We start from the raw sequence: 13826 nt of genomic DNA on the forward strand, positions 1-13826 counted from the left end.
TCTCCCTCTCGCTCTCTCCCTCTCGCTCTCTCCCTCTCGCTCTCTCCCTCTCGCTCTCTCCCTCTCGCTCTCTCCCTCTCGCTCTCTCCCTCTCGCTCTCTCCCTCTCGCTCTCTCCCTCTCGCTCTCTCCTCTCGCTCTCTCCCTCTCGCTCTCTCCCTCTCCCTCTCGCTCTCTCCCTCTCCCTCTCGCTCTCTCCCTCTCGCTCTCTCTCCCTCTCGCTCTCTCCCTCTCGCTCTCTCCCTCTCCCTCTCTCCCTCTCCCTCTCGCTCTCTCTCCCTCTCCCTCTCGCTCTCTCTCTCTCCCTCTCGCTCTCTCCCTCTCGCTCTCTCCCTCTCGCTCTCTCTCCCTCTCGCTCTCTCTCTCTCGCTCTCTCTCTCTCCCTCTCGCTCTCTCCCTCTCGCTCTCTCCCTCTCGCTCTCTCCCTCTCGCTCTCTCCCTCTCCTCTCTCCCTCTCCCTCTCCCCTCTCTCTCTCTCCCTCTCTCTCTCTCCCTCTCGCTCTCTCCCTCTCGCTCTCTCCCTCTCGCTCTCTCCCTCTCGCTCTCTCCCTCTCGCTCTCTCCCTCTCGCTCTCTCCCTCTCGCTCTCTCCTCTCCCTCTCGCTCTCTCCCTCTCGCTCTCTCCCTCTCCCTCTCTCTCTCTCTCGCTCTCCCTCCTCGCTCTCTCTCGCCTCTCTCCCTCTCGCTCTCTCCTCTCGCTCTCTCCCTCTCGCTCTCTCCCTCTCGCTCTCTCCCTCTCGCTCTCTCCCTCTCGCTCTCTCCCTCTCGCTCTCCTCCCTCTCGCTCTCTCCCTCTCCTCTCTCCCTCTCCTCTCCCTCTCGCTCTCGCTCTCTCGCTCTCGCTCTCGCTCTCTCCCCTCTCCCTCTCCCTCTCTCCCTCTCTCTCTCCTCTCGCTCTCTCCCTCTCGCTCTCTCCCTCTCGCTCTCTCTCCCTCTCGCTCTCTCTCCTCTCGCTCTCTCTCCTCTCGCTCTCTCTCCCTCTCGCTCTCTCTCCTCTCGCTCTCTCTCTCTCATCCTCTCGCTCTCTCCCTCTCGCTCTCTCCCTCTCGCTCTCTCTCTCTCCTCTCGCTCTCTCCCTCTCGCTCTCTCCCTCTCGCCTCTCTCCCTCTCGCTCTCTCTCTCTCCCTCTCGCTCTCTCTCCCTCTCCCTCTCGCTCTCTCCCTCTCGCTCTCTCCCTCTCGCTCTCTCCCTCTCCCTCTCTTCCCTCTCGCTCTCTCCCTCTCGCTCTCTCCTCTCTCTCCCTCTCTCCCTCTCCTCTCTCCCTCTCGCTCTCCCTCTCTCCCTCTCCCTCTCTCCCTCTCCACTCTCTCCCTCTCCCTCTCTCCCTCTCGCTCTCTCCTCTCGCTCTCTCCCTCTCGCTCTCTCCCTCTCGCTCTCTCCCTCTCGCTCTCTCCCTCTCGCTCTCTCCTCTCGCTCTCTCCCTCTCGCTCTCTCCCTCTCGCTCTCTCCCTCTCGCTCTCTCCCTCTCGCTCTCCTCTCGCTCTCTCCCTCTCGCTCTCTCCTCTCGCTCTCTCCCTCTCGCTCTCTCCCTCTCGCTCTCTCTCTCTCGCTCTCTCCTCTCCCTCTCGCTCTCTCCCTCTCGCTCTCTCCTCTCGCTCTCCTCTCGCTCTCTCCCTCTCGCTCTCTCCCTCTCGCTCTCTCCCTCTCGCTCTCTCCCTCTCCCTCTCGCTCTCTCCCTCTCGCTCTCTCTCTCTCTCCCTCTCCCTCTCGCTCTCTCCCTCTCGCTCTCTCCCTCTCTCCCTCTCCTCTCTCCCTCTCGCTCTCTCCCTCTCTCCTCTCTCCCTTTCGCTCTCTCCCTCTCGCTCTCTCCCTCTCGCTCTCTCCCTCTCGCTCTCTCCCTCTCGCTCTCTTCCCTCTCGCTCTCTCCCTCTCGCTCTCTTCCTCTCGCTCTCTCCCTCTCGCTCTCTCCCTCTCGCTCTCTCCCTCTCGCTCTCTCCCTCTCGCTCTCCCTCTCGCTCTCTCCCTCTCGCTCTCTCCCTCTCGCTCTCTCCCTCTCGCTCTCTCCCTCTCGCTCTCTTCCTCTCGCTCTCTTCCTCTCGCTCTCTCCTCTCCCTCCCTCGCTCTCTCCCTCTCGCTCTCTCTCCTCTCCCTCTCCTCTCGCTCTCTCCCTCTCGCTCTCTCCCTCTCGCTCTCTCCCTCTCGCTCTCTTCCTCTCGCTCTCTTCCTCTCGCTCTCTCCTCTCGCTCTCTTCCCCTCTCTCCCTCTCCTCTCGCTCTCTCGCTCTCTCCCTCTCCCTCTCGCTCTCTCCCTCTCGCTCTCTCCCTCTCGCTCTCTTCCTCTCGCTCTCTCCTCTCGCTCTCTTCCTCTCGCTCTGCTCGCTCTCTCCTCGCTCTCTCCTCTCGCTCTCTCCTCTCCTCTCGCTCTCTCCCTCTCGCTCTCTCCTCTCGCTCTCTCCCTCTCTCTCTCCCTCTCGCTCTCTCCCTCTCGCTCTCTCCCTCTCGCTCTCTCCCTCTCGCTCTCTCCCTCTCGCTCTCTCCCTCTCGCTCTCTCCTCTCGCTCTCTCCTCTCGCTCTCTCCCTCTCGCTCTCTTCCTCTCGCTCTCTCCCTCTCGCTCTCGCTCTCGCTCTCTCCCTCTCGCTCTCTCCCTCTCGCTCTCTCCCTCTCGCTCTCGCTCTCCCTTCCTCTCGCTCTCTCCTCTCGCTCTCTCCCTCTCGCTCTCTCCTCTCGCTCTCTCGCTCTCTCCCTCTCTCCTCTCGCCCTCTCGCTCTCTCCTCTCGCTCTCTCCCTCTCGCTCTCTTCCTCTCGCTCTCTCCCTCTCGCTCTCTCCCTCTCCCTCTCTCCTCTCGCTCTCTCCCTCTCGCTCTCTCCCTCTCGCTCTCTCCCTCTCGCTCTCTCCCTCTCGCTCTCGCTCTCTCCCTCTCGCTCTCGCTCTCTCCCTCTCGCTCTCGCTCTCTCCCTCTCGCTCTCTCCCTCTCGCTCTCTCCCTCTCGCTCTCTCTCTCTCGCTCTCTCTCTCTCGCTCTCTCTCTCTCTCGCTCTCTCCCTCTCGCTCTCTCCCTCTCGCTCTCTCCCTCTCGCTCTCTCCCTCTCGCTCTCTCTCTCTCGCTCTCTCTCTCTCCCTCTCTCCCTCTCGCTCTCTCCCTCTCGCTCTCTCCCTCTCGCTCTCTCCCTCTCGCTCTCTCTCTCTCCCTCTCCCTCTCGCTCTCTCCCTCTCGCTCTCTCCCTCTCGCTCTCTCTCTCTCGCTCTCTCTCTCTCGCTCTCTCTCTCTCTCGCTCTCTCCCTCTCGCTCTCTCCCTCTCGCTCTCTCCCTCTCGCTCTCCCTCTCGCTCTCTCTCTCTCCGCTCTCTCTCTCTCCCTCTCTCCCTCTCGCTCTCTCCCTCTCGCTCTCTCCCTCTCGCTCTCTCCCTCTCGCTCTCTCTCTCTCCTCTCCCTCTCCCTCTCGCTCTCTCCCTCTCGCTCTCTCCCTCTCGCTCTCTCCCTCTCGCTCTCTTCCTCTCCCTCTCCCTCTCCCTCTCTCCCTCTCCCTCTCCCTCTCGCTCTCTCCCTCTCGCTCTCTCCCTCTCGCTCTCTCCCTCTCGCTCTCTCCCTCTCGCTCTCTTCCTCTCCCTCTCCCTCTCGCTCTCTCCCTCTCGCTCTCTCCCTCTCGCTCTCTCCCTCTCGCTCTCGCTCTCTCGCTCTCGCTCTCTCCCTCTCGCTCTCCGCTCTCTCCCTCTCGCTCTCGCTCTCTCCCTCTCGCTCGCTCTCTTCCTCTCGCTCTCTTCCTTTCGCCTCTCTTCCTTTCGCTCTCTTCCTTTCGCTCTCTCTCTTTCTACCCCATCGAATCCTTTTAACATTTTAAAAACTCAATCAGATCACCCCCTTGAATTTTTCCAAACGTGCGTCAACGGGTTTGGAGTTGTGACTGAACGGGAACACCTCCTGGGAAATTCCTGACCCGTGCCCCTTGTGATTTTTTCATCCCCGGGGGGTGGGGGAGGTGGGGGGGGCGGTTTGCTCCCAGCAGTGTCCAGGAGATTAATCTTCAATTCCTGGAGACTCCAGGACAGCCCTGGAGGGTTGGCAACCCCTATTGACTAATTCTCAGTAAAACAAAGGCCTCATTTGTCGGCCCCCGGCCTGCAGGCTGATCTGCGCGACAGGCCTCGTGACAGCGCAAAAAGTGAACGAGTCCACTGTTTGGGATTCAGGTCTCCGTGCTGCCGCTTGTTCTATTTATGTGGTTTATATTTTTTCAAAACTTCGCTTCACCTCTGCAGGAGAAAAAGGCGCAACTTCAGCAAACAGGCCCACAGAGATTTTGAATGAATACTTTTACTCCCACCTCAGTAACCCTTACCCCAGTGAGGAGGCCAAAGAAGAGCTGGCAAAGAAATGCGGCATCACTGTATCGCAGGTCAGTGTATCCCAGGTTAGGCCCGTTTAACCTTCTCACAGGTACTGTTCTTATCGTTTCATGTGGTTTCTGTTTGAGGTGATTGTGCTTGTGTGTGTGTGTGTGTGTGTGTTTTTTTTTTGTGCGTTCCTTTTCTGATTTAAGCGCGCATTGACGTGTTCGATGTCGTAGTCGCTGCAAAGCTTTATCGGCTGTGCGACAGGGTTGTCCAAACTGAAGCCGATTGGCCAATAATGACGAGCTGTGGCCGACCGCTCCCGCCTCTGAGTCGGTGGATTGGTGGGGCTCAGGCCCCGCTCCAGAGACGCGCAAACCCAGGCTGCCGCCCCCCCAGTGCGGTGCTGAGGGAGTGCTGCACTGTCGGAGGTGCCGTCCTTCGGGTGAGACGTCAAGCCCCGTCTGCCCCCGTCGGGTGGATGTCAAAGATCCCATGGCCACTATTTTGAAGAGGAGCAGGGGAGCGCTCCCTGGTGTGCTGGGCCGATATTTATCCCTCAACTAACATCACTGTAAAACAGATGATCCGGTCATTATCACATTGCTGCTTGTGGGATCTTGCTGTGCGCAAATTGGCTGCCGCGTTCCTACATCACAACAGTGACTACACTTTAAATGTGCTTCACTGGCTGTAAAGCGCTTTGGGACGTCCTGAGGTTGTGAAAGGTGCTGTATAAATGCAAGTCTTTTTTTTTCTTAATTACTATAAAACTTTATTGACCATGCAGCAAGGTTGTCGAAACTATGGCCTGGTTGACCACGTGTGGCCCAGGATTCTGGCAATCTGCCCACAAAGCCCAGGCTTCACCATGCTACCCCTGGGCCAGATTTCTGGCGCTCCCCAGCTACTACCATCAGTATAAGGACTGCAGAGGTCCAAGGAGAACGCTCGCTCGCACCTTCTCTGGGCATCGAGGGATGGGCCGTAAATGCCGGCCTTGCCAGCTTCATCCCTGCAATAAGAACAAAATTGTGTTTTACATTTCTTTCTCACTCATTTGTCCTGATTGAATTTAGAAGGCCTTGGGGGGGGGGGGGGTTTGGGCAGGGTTGGTGTCGGTAGTTATTGCCTCCTTAATGGATCATAGAAAGGTTACAGCACAGAAGGAGGCCGTTCGGCCCATTGAGTCCGTGCCGGCTCGATGCAAGAGCAATCCAGCTAGTCCCACTCCCTCGCCCTATCCCCGTAGCCCTGCAAATTTTTTCCTTTCAAGTACTTATCCAGTTCCCTTTTGAAGGCCATGATTGAATCTGCCTCCACCACCCCCTCGGGCAGTGCATTCCAGATCCTAACCACTCGCTGCGTGAAAAAGATTCTCCTCATGTCACCTTTGGTTCTTTTGCCAATCACTGTAAATCTATGCCCTCTGGTTCTTGACCCTTCCGCCAATGGGAACAGCTTCTCTCTATCGACTCTGTCGAGACCCTTCATAATTTTGAACACCTCTATCAAATCTCCTCTCAACATTCTCTGTTCCAAGGAGAAAAATCCCAGCTTCTCCAGTCTATCCACGTAACTAAAGTCCCTCAGCTCTGGAATCATTCTAGTAAATCTCTTCTGCACCCTCTCTCAAGGCCTTCACATCTTTCCTAAAGTGCGGTGCCCAGAACTGGACACAATACTCCAGTTGTGGTCGAACCAGTGTTTTATAAAAGTTCATCATGACTTCCTTGCTTTTGTACTCTATGCCTTGATTTATAAAGCCCAGGATCCCATATGCTTTTTAACCACTTTCTCAACCTGCCCTGCCACTTAGGATCTTCAGTCTGAACCAGCAACTTGAGATCTACTCCAAATAAACGGGCACAAGGCTCAGTGATACGTATTAAAGGCCACAAGACTCAGTTCGGATACCCCTGCCTTGCAGACTCTTGCCTCAACGATCTGTTTTATTCGATCAAATTTGCGTCTCTTTTGAACGTTCGTCATTGACCAATTTTTATCCTTGTGTTCAAATCGCTCCTCCCTATCTCTGTAACCCACTCCGGCCCTACAATCCTCCGAGATCTCTGCGTCCCTCCAATTCTGGCCTCTTGCGCATCCCCAATTTTCATCGCCCCGTCGTTGGCGGCCGTGACCTCAAGAGTCTAGGCCCTAAGCTCTGGAATTCCCTCCTTAAGCATTTCTACCCCTCTGTCCTTTTAAGATACTCCTTAAAACCTAGCTCTTTGTCCAAGCTTTTGGTCACCTGTCCTAATATCTCCTTATGTGGCTCGGTGTCAAATTTTGTTTGATAATCGCTCCTGTGAAGCACCTTGAGACATTTGTATTATGTTAAAGGCGCTATATAAATGCAAGTTGCTGTTGTTGTTGACCAGGTAGCCATTTTGGACTGCGGACCTCAAGCTGTTGGGCTGTCCCAGAATGGAGATAATTTCTCAGCACGTTCCCTGCATTGTTTGTCTTCCTCTTTTGTCCCTGCTGACTGACTCGTGCTGCAGCTCAGTTCCATCGCAGCTGTGACCACCTTGTGACTTAGCCAAGTGACTGCTCTTCCGTACTGGGCCCAGACAGCAACAGGGACATTCGGGGAGTCTTCACACATTCAGGTGCCGGCCGGTGAATCCTTGAATAGCGAGGAGGAATGGGAACTCAAGGGCCGATTGCACGGCCCTTCTGTTGCTGTTCCGAGGTCAGAGGTTAAACCCCAGTCTCCCTGGTCTGGCTCAGTGGCACGCAGTGCAGTGCACTGACTTACTGAACCATTTCAACCGTCCCGGCAAGGAAACTCAATTATTATTAATTTTTGATTATTATCTCCAAGTTTAGAAAAACCTGCAGGATTATTACTCCTGCCCTTCTCTCCCATTCAAACATTTAAAGGAGACGGGTGTAACTGATCAAAACATTGAGGAGAGGGACTTCAGAGCAGGAATATTATTCCATATTTTTATACCTAGTGTCAGTATTGAGCTCTGGCTGGTCAGGTACAGCATGGGTTAGATACAGAGTAAAGCTCCCTCTACACTGTCCCATCAAACACTCCCAGGTCTGGTACAGCACGGGTTAGATACAGAGTAAAGCTCCCTCTACACTGTCCCATCAAACATTCCCAGGGCAGGTACAGCACGGGTTAGATACAGAGTAAAGCTCCCTCTACACTGTCCCATCAAACACTCCCAGGGCAGGTACAACACGGGTTAGATACAGAGTAAAGCTCCCTCTGCACTGTCCCATCAAACACTCCCAGGGCAGGTACAGCACGGGCTTAGATACAGAGTAAAGCTCCCTCTACACTGTCCCATCAAACACTCCCAGGGCAGGTACAGGGTTAGATACAGAGTAAAGCTCCCTCTACACTGTCCCATCAAACACTCCCAGGGCAGGTACAGCATGGGTTAGATACAGAGTAAAGCTCCCTCTACACTGTCCATCAAACACTCCCAGGGCAGGTACAGCACGGGTTAGATACAGAGTAAAGCTCCCTCTACACTGTCCCCATCAAACACTCCCAGGGCAGGTACAGCACGGGTTAGATACAGAGTAAAGCTCCCTCTACACTGTCCCATCAAACACTCCCAGGGCAGGTACAGCATGGGTTAGATACAGAGTAAAGCTCCCTCTACACTGTCCCATCAAACACTCCCAGGGCAGGTACAGCACGGGTTAGATACAGAGTAAAGCTCCCTTTATGCCTTGTTACGATCTCTAGCCGGGCTCTTGGGACGTACGAGTTTTAACCGGGTTCTCTGGATTTACTTCCCACTCCACTCGTGGCGAATGGAACATTCATGAGCAGAAACAGAGTGGCGGGCTGACATTTTACCCCTCGGAGCGAGAGATTTGACTTGATGTCGGAGTTGCAGTTTTCATTATTGAAGTACAGTGCGATCCCGTCCGAGAACTTGTGTCAAACGGAAGGATTTTGAAGTGAAATAACTTCAGAGGCTTGTATAGTGTCGGAGTTTGCACGATCGAAAGTTACGGCACGCAAGGAGGCTGTTCGGCCCATCGTGCCCGTGCTATCCGGCTTAATCCCACTTTCCAGCATTTGGTGCGTAGCCCTGTGGGTTACGGCATTTCAAGTAAATACCTCCGAGTTTGTCACAAAATTGTAAAAATTCCTTTTGGGTTTATTAATCGCCAGCTGTCGGGGGGCCTGACACAATCAGGTGTGACGCTACAGTTGGTAACTCCCTCCCCCTCTTCCCCCCCCCCCCCCCCCCCCCCCGCCCCCCAAATCTCTCCCGAAGATGCTGATCTGTTCTGGGGTACAATTCCACACCACCTGCTCCCACCCGCCCGCCCCTGAAGGGAATTCTTCTGTCCACCTTGAATGTCAGTCTTTGCCGAGTGTTCTTTGCCTGTGGGGGTGGGCGGCCAGGTCGGGGGGCCGTGGGAGGTCATTCGGCCGAGTCCGTTGCTGTCCCCACGCACGCGCTTCCCAGCGGGAATCAGGAGCAGCGACGTTGAGCTTTCTCCCTCCCGCCTTCCCCTTCCCTCCGCCCCCCCCCACCTACTTGCCAGCCTGGAGGCTCCAAGGCCAATTGACGTCTTCTCCTGAGATCAACGAACCACATCTTTCCCCTGGTCTGTCCCACACCAGGCCAAATAAGTCTCTTCACCTCAGGCTTGGGACCCATCGAGCCAGCAGAGTGGGGGCGGGGGCGAATGGGTGGTTTGAAGTCTAGTTTCTGATGAGCAATATATCATATAATGCATCTCTCGCCCTGCCCCAATTCCTGGGGCAGAGGTGCTCCGCGTCCTCGCCTTGACATTCTGCTGGATTTTTTCCACTCAACACCGAATGTCGGCCAGATGGAATTACACTGGTTTGTCCTGGTGTTTATATTCCCTCCTTACTTCATCTAATTCTATTGGGATGCCCTTCCATCCCTTTCTCCCTCGTGTGTTTATCTGGCTTCCCATTTAAAGGCATCCATGATACTCCTCTCCACTGCCCTTGTGGTAGTGTGTTCCATATTTAACTCTTGAGTGAAGAAGTTTCTCCTGAATTCTCTATTGGATTTATTACTGATTATCTTCTCTCTAGTTCTGGTCTCCCCCCACAACTGGAAACATCTTCTCTACGTCTACCCTATCCAACCCTTTTGTAATTTTAAAGACTTCTGTTAGGTTGCCCCTCAGTCCCATTGGTAGAGAAAAGAGCCCTAGTCTGTTCAGCCTTTCCTCCCATAGTTATAACCTTTTCAGTTCTGGTATCGTCCTTGTGAATCTTTTTTGCACCTTCTCCAGTGCCTCTATATCCGTTCTATAATATGGAGACCAGCAATGTGCACGGTACTCCAAGTGTGGTCCAACCAAGGTTCGATACAAGTTTAACATAGCTTCTCTGCTTTTTAATTCCAACCCTCTAGAAATGGGCTTGATTTGCTTTGCGAGCTGTTCCTCCTGGAAGTGGGGAACCTGACAGCAGGCCCCACGATAAATTGGGCCAACGCCAAAGTGATGGGGTCGCCAACCCTCCAGGACTGTCCTGGAGTCTCCAGGAATCAATCTCCCAGACACTGCTGCGAGCAAAACCCAGGGAGAAAAATCATAGGGGCGTTAAAAAAAAGTTGTATGTTATTTTAAAAATTATTTCTGAACGCTTTTTGTTATAAAAATATTGGAGGCGGGGGTCGGGGATAAAGGCTGTTTGACCGGGTGGGGCGGTCGTGTGATGAAGCCTCCAGGAATACGTCCAACCAGAGTTGGCAACCCCGGGGGGGGGGGCGGGGGGGGGGGGGGGAGAGAGGAGGAGGATGCTGTGGACATCAAGCAGGCTGCCGGGAATAATAATAATGAGGAGGAGGAGGAGGAGGGAAAGAACAGCTCACAAGGTGACGCAGCCTGCCAAGGATGGGACGTCCTCCACGGGCGTGGGGGTGGAAATGGGGAACGGTTCTCGAGGCGGGGTAGACGAGCCCCCTTTCTCCTTCCCCCGTTCGCTCCGTCGCTGACTCTCCGCCGCGCAGACTGGCCGGCTGTTCCCCCCGGCCCGCCGCGCGCGCGGAGCCGCGAGGTTCGCGCTTCCAAGATGGCGTCTTTGGCCCTCTTTTTTTTTTTTCCCCCCCACCACCACCCCAGCTGCGCCGGACGAGGCCGTCGCGGTTTATGGAGAGTTTGATTCTCAAGGCGGCGGTAGTTTCGGGAGGACATCGCCTCATGGTCTCTTCTCCCTCTAGGTGTCCAACTGGTTTGGAAACAAACGAATTCGGTATAAGAAGAACATTGGTAAGTTCCAGGAGGAGGCTAACATTTACGCAGTTAAGACCGCCGTGAATGCAACTGCTGCCTCTCAGAACAGCCAAGCAAACTCGCCCACCACTCCCACCTCCGCAGGTAGGCAGATAACCTAGCGACAGTACCCTCTGCACTCATTGGCTCTGTTGCTCTTTCACACGACAACAAAGGATTTTTTTTTTTTTAAAAAAGCCCGATCGGGTTGGAACGAGAAACCATTTCCTCCCGGAGAACGTTCCAGTCTTATTTTACCCCCTTTTTTTTTTCCCCTCCCCCCCCCCACCTCCCCCCGTTTTATTTTAATTTTATCTTTATTTTCCTTCCTGTGATTGCGTTTTTTTTTTTCTGGTGTCTTGTCTCTTGGTGTAGCCCCTGGGCCTGTGGAGATTTGCCATTTTTTATTATTATTATTTTATGCCTTGTTAGCTTCATTCAGTGTGTTCACACACACATATCTGCGTTTTTTTTAAAAAAAAAACTGTGATGATGCTGTTAGCTTTTCTCTTTTTGTAAAAGTGCCCAGAAAGTTGCTGATGACTCATTGGATGCCGGCACCGACTGATGTGATATTGGGCAGTAAAGTTTAGGAAAGTCCCTGGTTCGATTCCTGGCCTGTGCTGAGTTCGCTGGACTCCGCAAACAATCTCGGCTCCTCTGGGCTCGGGAGCGGGAATTTGTAGCACTGCCAACTCTCAGGATATTCTTAACGATGGGGCTGATGCCATTATTGGGGCAAAGGGGAGAAAAGTTATCACTATTTTGCACCTTCTCTCTTCCCCGCCCACTGCCTTTCCCAGAGGGGTCACTGGATACTGTCTGTCTGTCTCTTTTTTCTTTCTCTTTTTCTCCTTTCTTTCTTTCTTTCTTTCCCTTTTTTCTTTCTCTTTCTTGCTCTCTTTCCTTTCTTTTCTTTCTCGCTCTCTTTTCTTCTTTCTTTCTCGCTCTTTCTTTTTTTCTCCTTTCTCTTTTTCTCCTTTCTCTTTTTCTTCTTTCTTTCTCTTTTTCTCCTTTCTCTTTCTTTTTTTCTCCTTTCTCTTTCTTTCTTTCTCTTTTTCTCCTTTCTCTTTCTTTTTCTCCTTTCTCTTTCTTTTTCTCCTTTCTCTTTCTTTTTCTCCTTTCTCTTTCTTTTTCTCCTTTCTCTTTCTTTTTCTCCTTTCTTTTTCTCCTTTTCTCCTTTCTCTTTTTCTCCTTTCTCTTTTTCTCTCTTTCTTTCTTTCTCCTTTCTCTCTTTCTCCTTTTTCTTTTTTTTCTTTCTTTCTCTTCTCTTTTCTCTTTCTTTCTCTTCTTTTTCTCTTTTTTTTTCTCCTTTTTTTTCTCTCTTTTTTCTCTTTTCTTTCTCTTTCCTCTTTCCTCCCTCCCCCCAGGAGTGCGCACTCTCCCTTGCTCAGGGTTCTCACTCATTCTCCCACCCTCCCTTGCGAGCACGCTCTCTCCTGCTCACGTGCTCTCCCCCTCCATCCCTCGTGCGCACGCGCCCTCTCAATCTCCCTCCCCCTTCCTTGCGCTCTCTCTCTCCCTTTTTTCTCTCTTTCTCTCTCCTCCCCCTTCCCCCCCCACCTCACTCCCCCTTCCCCTGAATTGCATGCACCAATACAATAATGGGAAATCAGTGAACAAAATCCCAACTGTGGGGCGTGCTGATTTGGCAGGTGGATCCGAGTCTGAATAACTATCCAGTGGCCCCCTGCTGGCAAGAGCTGGACAGTGAAAGCTCTTCAACCACGGAGGCATCGCAGCCTGCTCCAGATCCTGACGTCCCCCCGAACATGCCTTTCCCGGAGGGGTCACTGGATAACGAACATGAGTGGGGGAGTCCTGGCTGCTAATTTTGTGTTAAATTTTCTCCCTAACCCAGGGGAAATGGGACCAACGATTGTGTTCCTTTGCTGTCAGCGAAAGAAATAACACAGCTGACCTGTTCTGGTACGGCTCAGTCCCACACCCAGAGGTGCCTGTACCCACTGAATCAATGAGGGGGCGGGCAAGCCAAGAACTGTATCGAACTATTTAACTTTTTTTTGTCGATTTATTTTATTTTTTAATTAAATCCCAAGCAGCGATTATAATTCAGGGGTGGGATGCTTAGCCTGGTGGCCTTACCAAGTACCAGTATGGAGGAGCTGCATTATGACCTGCCCAGGTCGATTGGACGTGTAACCCGACTTTGAGATTCTTCGCTTTATCTCCGCGGCACTGGAATCTCCCTCGATTTCAGTTAAGGCTTTGGGCAGGGGGGGGATTTAAACATCTTTTATATTAAGAAAAAAAAAGCTGCCTTGAGTTCGCAACGTCATCCACAAACAGTGAGGGTTCGAACGTGAAAGTAAGGGCAATGTTCATCTCCGCCAAGCGTTAATTCAGCTCCTCCATGCTGTGCCCAACGAGCTCTCTCCGCCTGCTCTGTCCAGAGGGATAGCGCTTTTTAAATCCGAAGTGTGCAAGACTAAATTTGCTTTTTGATGTCCTTTTCTTTCCGTGCCCTCGTGGCGGTTTATTTGTGCGCCCGGTTTAGCGGTGAGTCATGTGTTTTAAAAAGCACTGACTGCGTAGTTAGGGTTGCCAACTTTGGTAGCAGGTATCCCTGGAGGTTTCCACAGGGGGATCTCCTGCCTTCAACTGCCCCGATTTTCCCCCACACTCCCACCATTGGAATCCCAACAAATCCAACCTCACAGTGCCCTGACTTCCCGATGCCAATTCGTAAGTCAATTGGATGATTCTTGACTGTCAGTCAAAGCAAATTTTTTTTCCCCCCCCCCCCATCTCCAATATTTTTCCAACTAATAAACCAAACTGTTCAACGAAAATGGGGGGGAAAAAAACACTTTTTTAACTGCCCCTCTGATGTTTCTCCCCGGGTGTTCTGCTCGTCGCAGTCTCCTGGAGGTTAACCTTCGATTCCTGGAGACTCCAGGACAATCCTGGAGGGTTGGCAACCCTGTGCGTAGTAGTGGAAATCAGAGGCTTCTTCAGGCCTTATGGGTTTCTGCTTTTTAACAGCCTGCTTTGGGCTAGGCCCTGCTTCAAGCCTGGGCCTACCTTCCTGGGGTGCTACCATTCGACCTATGCTTGATCGATGAGTCTTTCTTGAGCGGACACCCCTGGATTCAGGGAAGGGAAGTGGGAGAGGAGGAGGAATAGTGTGTGGAAAATCGACAGAGACGGGAGAAGAAATGCATGAGGCAGATAACTCCTCTCTGCTTCTGCTGCTTTTTTTTGCTGAGGTTGGAGGAAGGGTTGTTTTTGCTTGCCAAGTTTTCAATGTTCCAGTCTCTCCTCTTGCCTCCCTGCTTCGTCCTCCCCTTCTGAAGG

The 13826-nt window shown here is 53.1% G+C and overlaps 1 pseudogene; it reads left to right on the plus strand.

The window, feature by feature from the left end:
• LOC137304995 (pre-B-cell leukemia transcription factor 2-like) overlaps window positions 1-13826 on the plus strand; it is a 34506-nt pseudogene that overhangs the window by 876 nt on the left and 19804 nt on the right.

This window comes from Heptranchias perlo, chromosome 39, assembly GCF_035084215.1.
Source record: "Heptranchias perlo isolate sHepPer1 chromosome 39, sHepPer1.hap1, whole genome shotgun sequence".
Classification (NCBI taxonomy): domain Eukaryota; kingdom Metazoa; phylum Chordata; class Chondrichthyes; order Hexanchiformes; family Hexanchidae; genus Heptranchias; species Heptranchias perlo.